General features: G+C 40.8%; 1 protein-coding gene across 1 annotated transcript in view; it reads right to left on the reverse strand.

Moving 5' to 3' along the window:
• MAN1A1 (mannosidase alpha class 1A member 1) overlaps positions 1–16109 on the reverse strand; it is a 286634-nt gene that overhangs the window by 222990 nt on the left and 47535 nt on the right. The gene's annotated exons all lie outside the window — the stretch shown is intronic.

Consider the following 16109-nt stretch of genomic DNA (forward strand, 5'->3'; position numbering starts at 1 on the left):
TAGGCCTGTGTGGCCCTGTTCATAGGTCATGTAACTGTGACTGACGTAGTAGTCACATGATTCTTATTAAACTGTGAAGAACAGCAGCATGAAGAAAAAATGGTCGCTTTCTAAACAATGCTCACCAGTTATTTGTAATTAAGAAACTGCCTTTAATAAATGTCTAAATTACCAGAAGCAGTTAAATATATGTTTTTATAGCCATTAGTATGTAGGATAGTTTCAGTGGAATACACAACCAGTTTCTTAAGCTGCATACACACACAACGATTCTGTTACCAACGATTTTATGAATGATTATCTGTCAGATTATCTGTCAGATTTTTTCAAAGTGTAATGAACGATTTTTTTGAACTGCAAACAATTCTTGCATATTAACAATGAAAATCGTTCAGTTAGTCAGTCTGACTGAACTACAAACATGAACGCGCATGAACGATAATCGTTCATCGTTTTAACTCAGAAAGTGAATGATTTTTTTCAACGATTGAACGATATTGTTATCGATAATCGTTCAAAAAAATCGTTGTGTATATGCACCTGTAAACCTATTCTAGGTTAATAGGTACTATTAAATGTAATCATTTTAACTAGTTCAGTGGTTCTCAAACTCTGTCCTCAGGACCCCTCACACAGCTCATGTTTTCCAGGTCACCTGGTAAGTGCACAGGTGTATTCATTACGCACTGACATTTAAAAAATCCACAGGTGGAGCCAATTAATACACTTGTGACTCTGAAAACATATGGCACCCATACATCAGCAATTGATTGCAGCAATTGTGCAATTTGCAATCAACTGAAAAAGGGAAAGATTTTTATACACAAATCGATTGCAAATTGCTGCAATCAATTGCTGATGCATTAGGGCCTATACACTTCTGAGGACAGACTTTGAGAACCTGTGAACTGGTTATACTAATTACAGTTATAGCATTTACCACTCCCTTTTATTCTGCAAAAACAAGCGCATTCAAATCTCGAGCTGCCTGACCGATAAAAACGATCCTATGGACATCAGATTTCCTGTGTACACACTACACAATAAAAACATTCCTATCTGAACGCATTGAAGTGATTTTTACAAAGCATACATGTTGGGCCGATCATGTACACACTGCATTTGTGGCAAGATATCAGTTCACTGGGACAGACAAGCTTTGTGAAGCATTCCTGTCAGGAGCCGTTCAGACTGGTTTGTGAACGACCATCAGCTGTGGACACACTGGGGCAGATGTATAAAGCTCTGGAAAGTGATACAGTGGAGAATGATAAACAACCAACCAATCAGCTCCCAACTGTAATTTTTCAAACACAGCCTGTAACATGACAGTTGGGAGCTGAATGGCTGGTCATTTATCACTCTGGTGTCTATGTACTAAGCAGTGATAAGTGAAAGAGTGAAAAGTGTGATAAGTACCAGCCAATCAGCTTCCAACTGTCATCTCACAGGCTGTGATTGAAAAATTACAGTTGGGAGCTGATTGGCTGGCACTTATCACAGACTTAACACTCTGTCACTTATCACTGCTCAGTACATAGACCCTTCTATCACTTTTCAGAACTTCATACATCAGCCAATTCTTGGCTGGACCGACCAGCCAAGAATTGGCTGATCGGTGCAATTATTTCAGTGTGTGTACCTGCTTTAATTATGTTAAACTGCTTTAAGTTGTTTCTTTTTTTTTTTGCACACATTTTCTATGAGTGGCATTGTAAATAATAAATACACAATGTGAAATTTTTTTTATTTTTTTTTTAACTATTAATTGTGGTTTCTAACCACGATTTTCTTGAGAATATGGAGTGATTAGTTCTTTTAGTTCAACTGTCGCTGCCACACATATGGCCAGAGGAGAACATGTGTCAGTCAGGAGTGGCATCTATAAATTTTGCTCCACCATGCCAAAAAAGTTTCAGCCGCCCCCACCCAAAAAACAAACACACCCAAAGACGACGTTTAAGGTGTGCGGTTTCATGTTCATGATACAGTTATGTGCTTTACACATTATGACACACTAAGTAATGCCACGTATAACACATTGGGGCAGATGTATGAAGCTCTGGAAAGTGATAAAGTGCAGAGTGATAAACGACCAACCAATCAGCTCACAACTGCCATGTTACAGGCTGTGTTTGAAAAATGACAGGTGGGAGCGGATTGGTTGGTCATTTATCACTCTGCACTTTATCACTTTCCACAGCTTCATACATCTGCCCCATTATACCACACCGGAATTCTCCAATAACACATTATGCCACATTGTAATACCGCTTACAATACATTATGCCACACAGCAATGCACCTTACACATGCCACACAGTAATGCCCTTATAACAAATTATGCCATGCCGTAATGCCTCTATTTTACACTATACCACATAACACATTATACCACACAGTAATGCCCCTTATACATTATTCCCCTTTTAACACATAATGCCACACAGTAATGCCCCTAATAGCACATTGTGCACACAGTAATGCCCATTACACTTTATGCCACAGAATAATGCCCATTACATCCCACCCTGACAGATCTACTTCATCAACCCTCCTCTCCGCTCCTGCCAGTCTGTCACCTCAGCTCAAGACAGGTTGCACAGTTTTTATGTCCATGTAGAATCAGATTATTGGGAATATAGTTTATAACCTATTAAATTAGTGTCCCTTATACTGTAGTTGTGCTCCATATGCAATGCCCCCTGTAATAGTACCCAATATCCAGGGCCCCCTGTAGTTGTGTCCCTTAAAGTATTGCCCCTGTAGTTGTGCCCCTTCAAGTAGTGCCCCTGTAATTGTACCCCTTACACAGTGCCCCCTGTAGTTGTGCCTCATATGCAAAACCCCCTGTAGTAGTATCCATTATCCAGGGCCCCTATGTAGCGGTGCCCCTAGTTGTGCCCCTTAAAGTATTGTCCCTGCAGTTGTGCCCTTTCAAGTTGTGCCCCCTGTAATTGTACCCCTTATACAGTGCCCCCTGTAGTTGTGCCTCATATGCAATACCCCCTGTAGTAGTATCCATTATCCAGGGCCCCTATGTAGCTGTGCCCCTTAAAGTATTGCCCCTGTAGTTATGTCCCTTCAAGTAGTGCCCCTGTAGTTGTGCCCGTTCAAGTAGTGCCCCCTGTATTTGTGCCCCTTCAAGTAGTGCCCCCTGTATTTGTGCCCCTTCAAGTAGTGGCCCCTGTAATTTTGCCCCTTCAAGCAGTGCCCCTGTAGTGTGCCCCTTCAAGTAGTGCCCCCTGTAGTTGTGCCCCTTATACAGTGCCCCCTGTAGCTGTGTCCCTTAAAGTATTGCCCCTTGTAGTTGTGCCCCTTCGATTAATGCCCCTTCAAGTAGTGCCTCAGTAGTTGTGCCCCTTCAAGTAGTGCCCACTGCCCCCTGTAGTTGTGCCCCTTCAATTAGTGCGCCTTGTAGTTGTTCCCCCCCTACTTACCTGACTCTGTGCAGGCTGCAGCTGTCATCCGGGCTGTCTCTCCCGACTCCCACGCTGACTGGATCAACTGATCCAGCAGACGCAGCCACTCAGGTTCCTCACTGCTAGGGTGACGTCATGACATCACCCGTGCAATGCATTACTGGGAACGCTGGCCTCTGAAGTGATCAGAGGCTTCCTTAGCCTCTGATCACTTCAGAGGCCAGCACTCACAGTTGCAGTGGCGTAACCATTGCCCCCGGCGCCCCCAAGCTACCCCGGCACCTTCAAGCCATCGCGGGGGCTGAGGGGGCAGTAGTTACGCCACTGATCTATAGTGATTTTCATAGCTTTATTCAAAATGTTTCATCTTGGTGCACTGGATGAGGTGTACGTTTTTCCAATATTGCAGGGAAAGCAAGTTTTAACCTCATTTAAACATAATGCCATCTACATTCCCTCTTTAGGAAAATTCTTTAATCTTAATTTTTAGGTAAATTAAAGCTGATACCTAGAGGTATTAGAATGTCAGGCTTTCTCCAAAATCTTTCTTATGAATATTTGGGGCTTTTTAGGTGGTCCTATTATTAATGAGACAATTAGATGTGGTAGAATCTAGGGTGAGAGTGGTCCCTGTAAAATGGATTTCTAACAGCATGTGCACATTTAATGGTGTTAAAAGGCAATTGTTTACATTTAGGGGGTATTTATCAAAGCCGGAAGAGATAAAAACTGCGAGAGATAAAGTACTAACCAATCAGCTTCCAATTTACAGTTTTAAGGCTGTGTTTAAAAAATGATAGTTAGGAGCAGATTGGTTGGTAATATATTTTTTTACAATTTTATCCCTCTCCCAGCTTTGATAAATACTGTAAACATTAATTTATAAGAGACTGAGAACCTTGATGGAAGTTATGGAAAGTACAACTGCAGCATTGACTAAATTGTGTTTTGTGGGGGGGGGGCACACGATTAAACAGACACGAAAGACAAATACATGTAGTCAAAGTGGAATTATTTAGGGGCCTGCAGAGTGTTTAAGTTCCAATGTGAAGTGCATTTAAACTTGGAGCCAGTTAATCACAATTAAATAGACAAGCATTGATGGACATTTATTTTAAAGGAATCAGTATGTATGACCGCCCGCCGCATGGGTGCCTAACCCTAACCCCCCCATTTCCGCAGCCTAAACCTAAATCTCCCATGGGGGTGCCTAACCCTAACCCCCCCTTCCCCTAGCCTAACCCTCAGTCCCCCCCGGGAGCCCCTAACCTAACCCCCCCGCAGCTGTCCGCTGACGCCGCCCGGCTTACCTTCACTCGGTATGCCGTGCGTCGGGCTCCCGGCATAGGGATAATGATAGGCGTTATGATTTTGACCCCTATCATTAGACCCCTGCCGGGATTAGACAGGTCGGGAAGCCGGCGGTCATCATGTAGGCCATAGGCTTCCTGACTACATCCCATTTTAAACATCTGAGAGATAGGCTCATGCTGTGCAGTGGAAGAATCCGCCATGTAGGCAACGGATGATCCGATAAGATGCAGGTGGTCAAGTATTTGAGAAATTGTTTGAGGGGGTGGGGATACTTACTGGGTATTTTCTAATCTATTAAATGAAGGCCTTTTGAGTGCTCAAACTCTAATCTGGCTTTAGCCACCATGTTGATGTGAAGGCACTATTTATTTAGCGTAGATAATAATTTTAAATAGGTGATATAATTAAGACACAGGAGCAAACCTTTAACACCACAGACAAAACAAATGAAGCAATATTGCACTTTTCTATCAAATCATAAATACTTGAAATAGTCTTCCAATGCACTATAAAAAGAAAGTTACTGAGTAACTAAAATTGGAGTAACTATTCAAGCAATTTGACAGCCAGAACATTTCAGAAAATTGATTTGCCTTTTAAAAGCTCATAGGTTTCCTACCCAACTGTTGATACGTAGGATGTATGTGCTGTAGACAATGAGACCCAGCCTAGATCCAAAGCAATGTTTTAAAAAGGAATCATAACTTGCAAAAAAGCTCATTATTTTCTTCTCTAGATGTCCTAAGAGCACATGCATCTGGAAAAGGAATCACCCCCCCCCATTTAAAAGAAAAAAGAAAAGTTACATATTAAGGGGTCTATTTACCAAGCAGTGTTAGGAGACAGTGAAAAGTGATAAGAAAGTGATAAGGTGCCAGCCAATCAGCTCCCAACTGCCATCTCACAGGCTGTGTTTGAAAAATGACAGTTGGGAGCTGATTGGCTGGCACCTTATCACTTTTCACTCTGTCTCCTAACATTGATCCCTTAGTATTAAACCCCTTTTTGCTACAACTCCTATCATGACCATATAGGTATTTATATGTAAAGGTGCCCATACACAGGGCGATTTGTATCCGATCCGATCTCGCTTACGAGTCCCTTAAATAAAATGTCCCCTTAACATTCTGTACGATTTGAGTTTAGAAAAGGTACGATAATACAACGGATCGTACGGTCGTTTGTACTAAGATGTGTCACATTGTACTGTTCCGTTGAAATCCTTCTGCAAAACCATCTGATCTACGATGCCTACACACACGACGCCGGGGATGTGCATTGCATTGTAATAGTGTATGAAAACACTACTTTATACACGATTGGTCGTTACGATCAGTCGAAAACGGCCATATTGTGTAAAAAAAATCGCCCCATGTATGGGGGTCTTAAGAGTCTGTGGCCAATAGTGTGCGTCTAGTTACTAAAGGCCTCCATTTATGGGGCGATTTTTCACACGGTATGGCCGTTCTCGACTGATCGGAACGACCAATCATATGGTGCGCGTTCCCGGCGTCGTGTATAGGCATCGTATGGTTGTTTGTACAATCGTACCTTTTCTAAACTCAAATCATACAGAATGTCAAGGGAATAATTTTCAAGGGAATCGTATGCAAGATCGGATACAAATCGCCCCGTGTATGGGCACGTTAAGAGCTGTGAAAAAAAACCATCTAAGAACCCAATCTATAATTGTTGGGTGCTTGTTTGGTCTTCAAAATTGCAATAAAAAAATTGAGATCAAAGTAGAAGTTGTCACCAGATGGCCCCTCCTAGCCTGTGCATGCGGACATCTTGTGACTGCACTAGCAGGCTCCAATGACACCACAAGTGACCCAGCATGATTATGTGTGTGTGGCCAAACTGGACACTGATCCTGTCACCCAGGGCTTACACTGAGCTGTAGTACTGGCCATGTGGGGCCAGCTTAAAGTACTGAACCAGATGGAAACATTCTGCTGTTCTAATCTGGTTAAAGAAGCTTATCTGTCAAACACTGGGCCTTTCCAAAATAAGAAAATAGTAATATATAAAAATTTTAAGACTTGTATTACAATAAACAGCACACAGCATGACAGCTTTAAAAGATAATGGAAAGTTTTCTGTGCTTACAGAAAACATGATTTAGGATAGAACTGTACATCCTGATTTCATTAGTAACTGTACTTGGAGGCGGTCATAAAACCTCCATATAGGCTGGACTGACAGCATGCATTAAACAGCTCATTCTCACATGTGCAAGAAAAAGAAAATGGATAAAGACAAAACAAATGTGTCTGTTTAAGACATATTTTAGAACAGGTTTTTGTGCACTTTTACCAAAATACAATACAATATAATGTAGGTATTAATGGCATGAATAATACAATGAAAAACAGGTTGTGGTGCTATACTCTAAAAAGGGGGACCGGCGTCGCTGACCCGCACGACTCACCCCTCCCCCCAAAAAAAACATTTGCAAGATGCAGACGACACGGACAGTCAGGGGCTGTGCTTTATAGCAATATTTAAGTTAAAACACACTCCTCCTTCTCCGTGCGGTGCAGGGGCTGTGTAGCTTATTGCTATAAAGCATAGCCTCCGACCTTCCGCAGCAGACGCTACTGTTCGAGTCCAACACCCCGTGCACCCAGGTAAGAGGGAGGGATGGAGGAGGAGAGGGGCGCATGGGCGTCGGAACGATTACCTTGGTATACAGGATGACTGATTTGAACTGCTCCGACACCCCTGATAACTGGTAATAAATAAATGTATTATTTCTTAGGTTTTTGAGCCATATGTTAAAGTGTAAATGAAATTCAATCAACAATTTTCATTTAAAACTGGAAAAAAAGTTTGTTAATGCTGGAATTTCCAGCCAACCCTGAATTGCATCTCAATGCCAGCATGCTTGTATACAATTTGCAATTACCACTAGCTAAGAAAAGCTTTGACTTAAGATCTTATACACAGATAGAAATAACAATTAAGGAATGCGGATGATAAGATAACACAACATCACACTAAGAGTCAAAATATAGGAGGCAACACAATTAGAGGAATCTGATTAAACAATAGGTCATACTGCACAGTCAGGATTGCTCTGGAGGGGTTGGATGTATCAATACATATAGGACAAGCATGTTACACTTTCAAACATGGTGGTCTAAAAATGTGACATTGAAAAAACAAAAAATGTTTTTCAGTATGTGCTACAGTTCTTTGCCAATATATAATATAGACACACATATCTAGGCAGCTATTTTGCGCTATAAAACCAGTTAAGCTTTTTTATTTTTTTTTATAAATAAAGCAATTTTCCCAGCCTTAGAAGCTACCTCCTTAGCCTACATTGGTAGTCCAAACAACAAGTGTTATTGTTTCCACTGAACCAGGAAAATCATTATTATTGAAATACTATGTGGGGACAAGACAGGCTTGCAATGTGACGAGGGCCTTTGTAATTTGGACATTAGACTATTGAAAAAAGTGGGAACTTTAAAGTGCCTAAGACTGGAACTCACAGACACAAAGGTAAAAACAGATTTTCCTTTACAGCCCATGGAGGTGAGCAGGAAAATCAGAGTGAAATCATGTTCCAATCATTTCATCAGGAGTAAAACAAAATGCCAAAATATTGTGCTACTGCTGTATATTCATTACAGTGTATTATATTCAACATCAGTGGTATGAACCATGTCTCATATAGAGGTGCTTGACACCACAATCTCTCCACATTGGTTTTACAAGAGCCTCAGCATCGACACTGTTTTGTCTCAGTCTGTGGCCTTCTTCTTCCCTCTATACCCCTCCTCACATCCTCTCTTGCTTCTGTGACCACAAATACAATATGATAGGCTATGAAACAATATACACAGATGAGCATGCGATGAACACTGAATGCTTAAAAAGGTAATCAATCTCATGGAATATGCCCTAAAAAAATGAAACGGTTAATAGAGGCTAATTCCTGTTCATGCCAAAAATAATCCTTTAAAAAGTTTGAGTTCTCATTCCTTTGTTCTTTCTCAGACTACACTTCTGTGCAAACAGCCAATCACTAGGGTTTTCTGATGACATTTTTACATTCCAGTCAATTATTATTTTTTTTACTTGTGAACAGAATCTGGATGATCTGGACAAACAAGTGATATCACTAAGGAATTTCCATATGAATGAACTGTAGAGATCAGATTCCACCTGTTGCTGTAGGTGTGCCTTCACTTCCCTGTCAGGTGGTAAAGTGTAGTTTTTGAAGGTCTAAAGCTGGGTACACACCAAGATGATTTCGGTACGATGTGTCTTTTCCGGCCGAATCGGAACGACATATAGGCCTCATCCGTACCGCCCGGTCGGCTGTGCTGCACGTCCATTCGGACAATATCGCATGGAGCCCCGTTGCAGGTAATGCAGGACAGAACGAGACATCGTTCCGTCGCTCATTACCTCATTCTAATGTATACCCGCGGTACGATAGGTTGGCCTGTTAGGCCAACCTAACATTCTGGTATACATTGCTCAGTGTGTATACGGCTTAAAAACCTATGTCTTGGCTGTGGTAAACTTAAGCTTCATTGCTCTAGTGAGTGTTTTAAAGTCAGGTAGTTTTTTTTTTTTAGTTCAACAAATTGTAAATTAGATGCAGAGATCGACGTCTTAGTTCAGGCAGCCATTCTGCGTGACCGTAGGGCTACTCAGATGGCCGATTATCAAATGATCTGCAACGGCGGCTGCGTATTTGTATGCACTTGCTTGGACCTGCAAAGCCACCAGTGGGTGTCTCAATACATTTTCAGCTGGTTACAGCATTAGCATATTAACAGCTGCGTGCGGGAGATAGCAGCTGCAAATGCATTAGCGTACATCTGATTTACACCCCAAAATAACTGATCAATGGAAGCTCCTTTCAGTATACCCATTGAATACAGACAAAATCTTGCTTGGCATTACACACAGAATGATCTAATGCACTCAACAAAAAATGAATAGTTCCGCATCATTACGACATTGAAAAAAAGTGACAGAAGAGGAATTTATTGAAGTGCATTATATTATGTTTTTCTTACATTTCTGCCGGAGTGTGTATCCAGATTATGTAACTTGTAATTAATCTACAGATTGCGTTTGGAAGTCCTAAGGAATAGTAAGACATTTATTAAACATTATACTCCTCCGTTGCTGTGCTTTGCACTGAAGAGTAACTGTGCCATATGGGTTTATTTGTGATGCCTTATTCACAACAGTGACATGGACTACTTCAGTGATGGGCAACATGATAAACTTCAAGGGCCACTTGTGCAGTCCTCCTGTCCTCAGACCCCAACAAGCCCTAGATCACACATGTACTCCTACTCTCCCCCACACGTCACTCAGACCACACCAAATGCAACCCAGACTTCTGCAGTCACTCGTTCTTTTACAGCCTAAAGCAGTGGTTCCCAAACTGTGTGCCGTGGCTCCCTGGGGTGCCTCAAGACACTTGCAGGGGTGCCTCAGGTTGGTGGTCCAGCACCAAATCAAATTATTTATGGTCAATGTAAATTAAATATGTCGACAAACAGAAACGCAAACCTGTCCACCACCACATAACTGAGCCTAAGGATGACAGGTAAGCACAATTTACTTCACTTTACTACAGTACTTTATATTTTTTCTGAGATTCAACAACAGACTTTTGGCTTAGAGGTGCCGCGAAAACAATTCTGATACTCTAGGGCAGGCCTGGCCAACCTGTGGCTCTCCAGCTGTTGTGAAACTACAAGTCCCAGCATGCCCTGCCACAGTTTTAACATTTCCTAATAGCAAACCTGTGGCAGGGCATGCTGGGACTTGTAGTTTCACAACAGCTGGAGAGCCTCAGGTTGGACAGGCCTGCTCTAGGGTGCCGTGGGTCAAAAAAGTTTGGGAACCACTGGCCTAAAGGATACAGAGCCTGAAGAGACTGAGAACGCATGAAAAAGAAATATACTACACTCCCTCCTCCTTTGATTGGATTGCTGCGTGACCTCCCTGTACTGTACAGTCTTAATATTGTATGTTAACATACCTAGCAAGTCTATTTAAGGACAGGAATAATGTGTTGCCATACAGTTTCTTGGGATGTATTCTTGCACACCTCGGTGGTGGGGAGGCACATTGTTCTATTGCACTCTCATATGCACCTCTTTCCCATCTGATGATTTGTAACCTTGCCCTGTGATACCAAAACATCTTTAGGGGCATATTCAATTAACCACAAAAAGTCGACTAAGTTTTGCCTCCTAGACTTTCCGCCTACATCACGGGTTTTTTGGAGAACAGTTTTCTTGCGCATGGCCACTTTTCACCCTAATCAACTCCAAAGGACGCGAAAACGGGACCCGAAGAAACTCAAATAGGCAAAAAGTGCTGTCAGATTTGGGGAAATCATCCTGACATCCCCCAAAAGATACACTGACATGGGGGTACAATATAGAGACACCCGAATAGCTTCTGCGGAAGGTATTTGAGGTACTTAAATTATCTCAATAGCTGCTATTTAGCGTCTTTGCATAAGTGGTGAAGAATAGCATTTAGCAGGTTTTTTTGCAGAAAACTAGTCCCAGAAAATTTGGGGTACATGAAAATAGGTGCTAGCATATTTAAAGTTGCTAAAGTGAAGTTTAAAAAAAAAAAAAAAGAAAAAAACAATAAAAATCTACCTGCCGCAACCACCTGCAAAATTAAAAACACCTGGGGCATACTTGGGGACCCCTCTGGAGTCTATTTCGCTAGTTTTTTTAGTTTATCCCCCAACTTTGTTTTTTCGCCCCCAAAATTAATACTTTTATGGGGTGTTAAGTCTTTTTTAAACTTTTTTTTTATTTTTTTTTTAACACAGTTTACCTCTGAAGGACTGTCCCAAGGCTGCATGGAGGTTCCCGCAACTTTGCACCCCAAAACTGCACTTTTTTCGACTGCTATTCATAGGAGAATCTTTTTTGCCTATTCCAATTCATTGACTTTCCGCACCGGCGAAAAGTCTTTGAAAATGAAACGGGGATAACTTTTCACCTGGCGAAATGACGTCACCGGCAAAAATGGCCTATCGCGACTAATCAAATATGCCCCTTAGATGGTGACTGCCGCCCCAACTATTTATGTACAGACTTTATGATTGTGCTTCACTATGTTCCATGATTGCGTTTATGACTCCTTTGCCATTGTGTTGTAAATGTTATTACATTGTACTTCCCTTTTCCCCCTATAATAGCTTCAAAGCCTGTGTGACTTATTTATTATATTTTGCTTTAATAAAGAAATGTATTAAAAAAAAAAAAAATGGTTCAATGACTACCAGGGTTGACTTCTTAATAGTTATATGTTACATAAAGCAAGTGTATTGTCCTTTGTCCCAGAAACCAGGGCTCAACAATGCCTGTCAGCTATCTGTTAGAACGCACACTTGTGAGTAGTTAGAGATATAAACATTTTACTAAAGTTCAAACACATGTACATCTAGATTTGAAACAGTAAACTTCAAGAGCAGGTAATGCTGGTTTCACAGTTCAGCAGCAACAGCATGCATCTGAGACCACAGCGTCCAGTCTGCAGTTAAGTGTTTTAAAACTACTCACAAGCGTGCGCTCTGCTTTTTATCCAAATTAGCTTATACCTTCAGTAGAGGGTGAATTGAGGAAAGGATGTACTGCATCTAAATCTCCACAATACAGGATCACAACAGAATGGTGATATAGATTTTATATATATATATATATATATATATATATATATATATATATATACACACACACACACAATATATCTATCTATCATATATATATATATTATATCTATCCATCATATATATATATATATATATATATAATATATCTATCTATCTATCATATATATATATATATATATATATAATATATCTATCTATCATATATATATATATAATATATCTATCTATCATATATATATATATAATATATCTATCTATCATATATATATATATATATCTATCTCATATATCTATCTATCTCATATATCTATCTATCTCATATATCTATCTATCTCATATATCTATCTATCTCATATATATATCTATATATATATATATCTATCTATCTATCTATCTATCTATCTACATACATACACAGTCCGGTGCATAAATATTGGGACATTGACAGAATTTTCATATTTTGGCCTCTATTCACCACCACAATGGCTTTGAAATTAAACAAGATGTGCTTTAACTGCAGACTTTCAGATTTAATTTGAGGGTAATTACATCCAAATCAGGTGAACGGTGTAGGAATTACAACAGTTTCTATATGTGCCTCCCACTTTTTAAGGGGCCAAAAGTAATGGGACAAACTAAACAATCCTAAATCTAACTTTCACTTTTTAATACTTTGTTGCAAATCCTTTGCAGGCAATTACAGCCTGAAGTCTGGAACGCATAGACATCACCAGACGCTGGGTTTCATCCCTGGTGATTGTCTGCCAGGCCTCTACTGCAAATGTCTTCAGTTCCTGCTTGTTCTTGGAGCATTTTGCCTTCATCAAGTGAAATGCATGCTCAATCGGATTCAGTTCAGGGGATTGACTTGGCCATTGCATAACATTCCACTTTTTAGCCTTAAAAAACTCTTTGGTTGCTTTTGCAGTATGCTTCGGGTCATCGTCCATCTGCACTGTGAAGCACCGTCCAATGAGTTCTGAAGCATTTGACTGAATATGAGCATATAATATTGCCCGAAACACTTCAGAATTCAGTCTGCTGCTTGTGTCAGCAGTCACATAATCAATAAATACAAGGGAACCAGTTCCATTGGCAGCCATACATGCCAACGCCATGACATTACCACCACGCTTCACTGATGAGGTGGCATGTTTTGGATAATGGTACAGGTTGATCTTTGTCTCATCTGTCCATAGGATGTTGTTCCAGAACTGTAATGGCGTGCTTGTGCGTGTGTGTCTGTCTATATCTATCAGTGGTTCGGGGAACAGGGGTAAATCTTAAATTCCTGGAGGTAATGAACGCAGGGCTGGAGGTGCATGTGAACCGGGTGCGCCGCTACACCCGGCGCCAGTGACCTCCAGCCCGGTGCTGCAGGGAGGCTCTAAGCTGGACGCCCGCTGGTAATGGTGATATTACCAGCGGCACCCGGCTCCTTCCCTGCAGCGCCGAGTTAGCCGGAGGCTGGAGTTCTCTTCTGAACTCCAACTTCCAGTTCTCCCCATGCGCACTATGGGAGAGACGTCACAACGTCTCTCCCACAGTCCCGAGGAGCAGCTGGGCGGACAGGACGGCAGCGGATGCAGGAGCGGGGATTAAGGTAAGTGTTTTTTTATTTGTACAAGCGGCACAACTATGGAAGGGGGGGGGGGGGGGGGAGAGAGAGAGAGAGAGAGAGAGAGAGACTATATCTAATCTATTAACACTCCTGCCCAGTACTGTATCACAAAACAGGAGCAGATTTATTCTCAGCATCTTGGAATCAGATTTCAAATTATTACAAGTAAACCAATATCGAGTCACATGCATGCTTTATATGCATTGCTACATTAAATCCCTAGAGACCTTTAGATCATACTATTAAAAGATTTTTCTTCTAAATATTAAGAAAACAATTCCAGCTATCAACTGTCTACATCATCACTTGCCTGTAATAGTCGCAATTTTCCAACCACACCAGGCAGTTCTTTATCTGCTCTGGTCACAAAATTTCAACCATCCAGATAAACATGAGGGCTGCTGCAGGAAGAGAATCTTTCTGCAGCTGTTGCTCTCAGAGGGACCTTCCGGTCCCTCTGCTTGCCTGTACCCTCCTCCCCCTGTGTCTGCTGTGCTGCCAATCACTGTTGATTGGTCACCCCACACCCAGCTGCTGCGAAGATTGGCAGCCGCTGGGAAAAAGTACATTAATCTCACCCCTCACCCCCTTAGTGCACCTGGTGCCTGAAACCAGTGTCAAATTGAAAGTCGCGATGGTCATTTTGTTTTGAGGTTTGAAAAAACAGATATACTTTTTTACAAATCTTAAAAAACATTTTTTTTTTTTTTATGAAATCATTTAGGACATTCACAAATCATAAAGGTACTCTGACATTATAAAGCCATTGATAAAAGGTGTTAAATATAATAAAAAAATACAGTGCTGAACCCACACACATGTACATACATACACACACTTCTACACCCACTTGAGTAATATTGCTCAATTCTGCAATAAGTCTCAACCTCTGTTACAGTAAGCCCACAGCAATGAGGATCTTCTCTGGGATATATTTGAAAAACCAGACAGCAGTAGTGAGTATGCAAGCCAGTCATGTCCAGGAGTATGGCCAGCAGTATGTGTCTTTACTACCCTGCATTACATGTCCATAAATATGGCACAAAAGAAGCAAAGTCCACTAATGAATATGTCACCTACAGTATTCATTCCAAATCTGCAACCAATGGCAGCAATGCCCAATATGCCACCTATTATAATAGCATGCAACAATATGTAGGTGATCGACACAATCTCCAGCTATAAAGGCACCAGCACTAGTATTGTCCTGCAACAAGTTCTAAAATCTAATAAGAATCTGAATTTAGATCACCACTTGGGTGGCACTGCGGTATACTGTACAGTGCCTTTCCAAATCTGAAATAGCTGATAAACAGCACACAAAATGTTTCACACTTCAGTCTTATTAACTTCCACAAGGATACGGGAACAATTACATACATTTGGTAATTTTACAAGTTAATGGTTTATCTTGAACCAGCTTATCTTTCATGCAAGATGTCCCTGCAAGCTTAAACATCACTACTTTAAACACACATCCTGTTTGTCAACCAGTGCTTCCTTTGATTCACTGTAAAATAAGCATACATAGAGCAGATCAACATGGGTTAAAAGCCTGAAACAGTGCAGCACATGGATGTTTGCTATGTAAAGTGACATAGTCATCAGTGTTGTTGACAGAAATGGAAGGTTTGTAAAGGAGATTTTGACAGCATTGTTGTTTTTATGTAAATGCTGCCTCTCTTTGCAGGATTTCTCCCTAAAGCAAAGTTTCAGATGAAATAAAATTAACCTGCAGAATCAAATGCTGCTAGCAAATGCACAGAAGAAAAAAATGAAACACTCACTGGCACTTTCATCAGAGCCTGAAATCTATCAGAAACAAAACAAGATGAACACAGTGCTATAATGCGTGCGGAATTGGAGGGTTTTTTTGTTAAAACTATATTGCTAAGAAACTTGTCTGCCTACATAAACTGCCAGCCACCAGCTCCATATGGGTGTAAACAATGTGACAAATACCATAGAAAATATAGCTAGGAAAGAAAAAAAAAAAAAAAAGATTTTAACACTGACTTAAAGATGTGTGAAAGATTAACATTAGCATAAAATAAAAAACCTCAGCTAGTGC

Source organism: Taudactylus pleione, unplaced genomic scaffold, assembly GCF_031769625.1.
Source record: "Taudactylus pleione unplaced genomic scaffold, aTauple2 ptg000259l, whole genome shotgun sequence".
Lineage (NCBI taxonomy): Eukaryota > Metazoa > Chordata > Amphibia > Anura > Myobatrachidae > Taudactylus > Taudactylus pleione.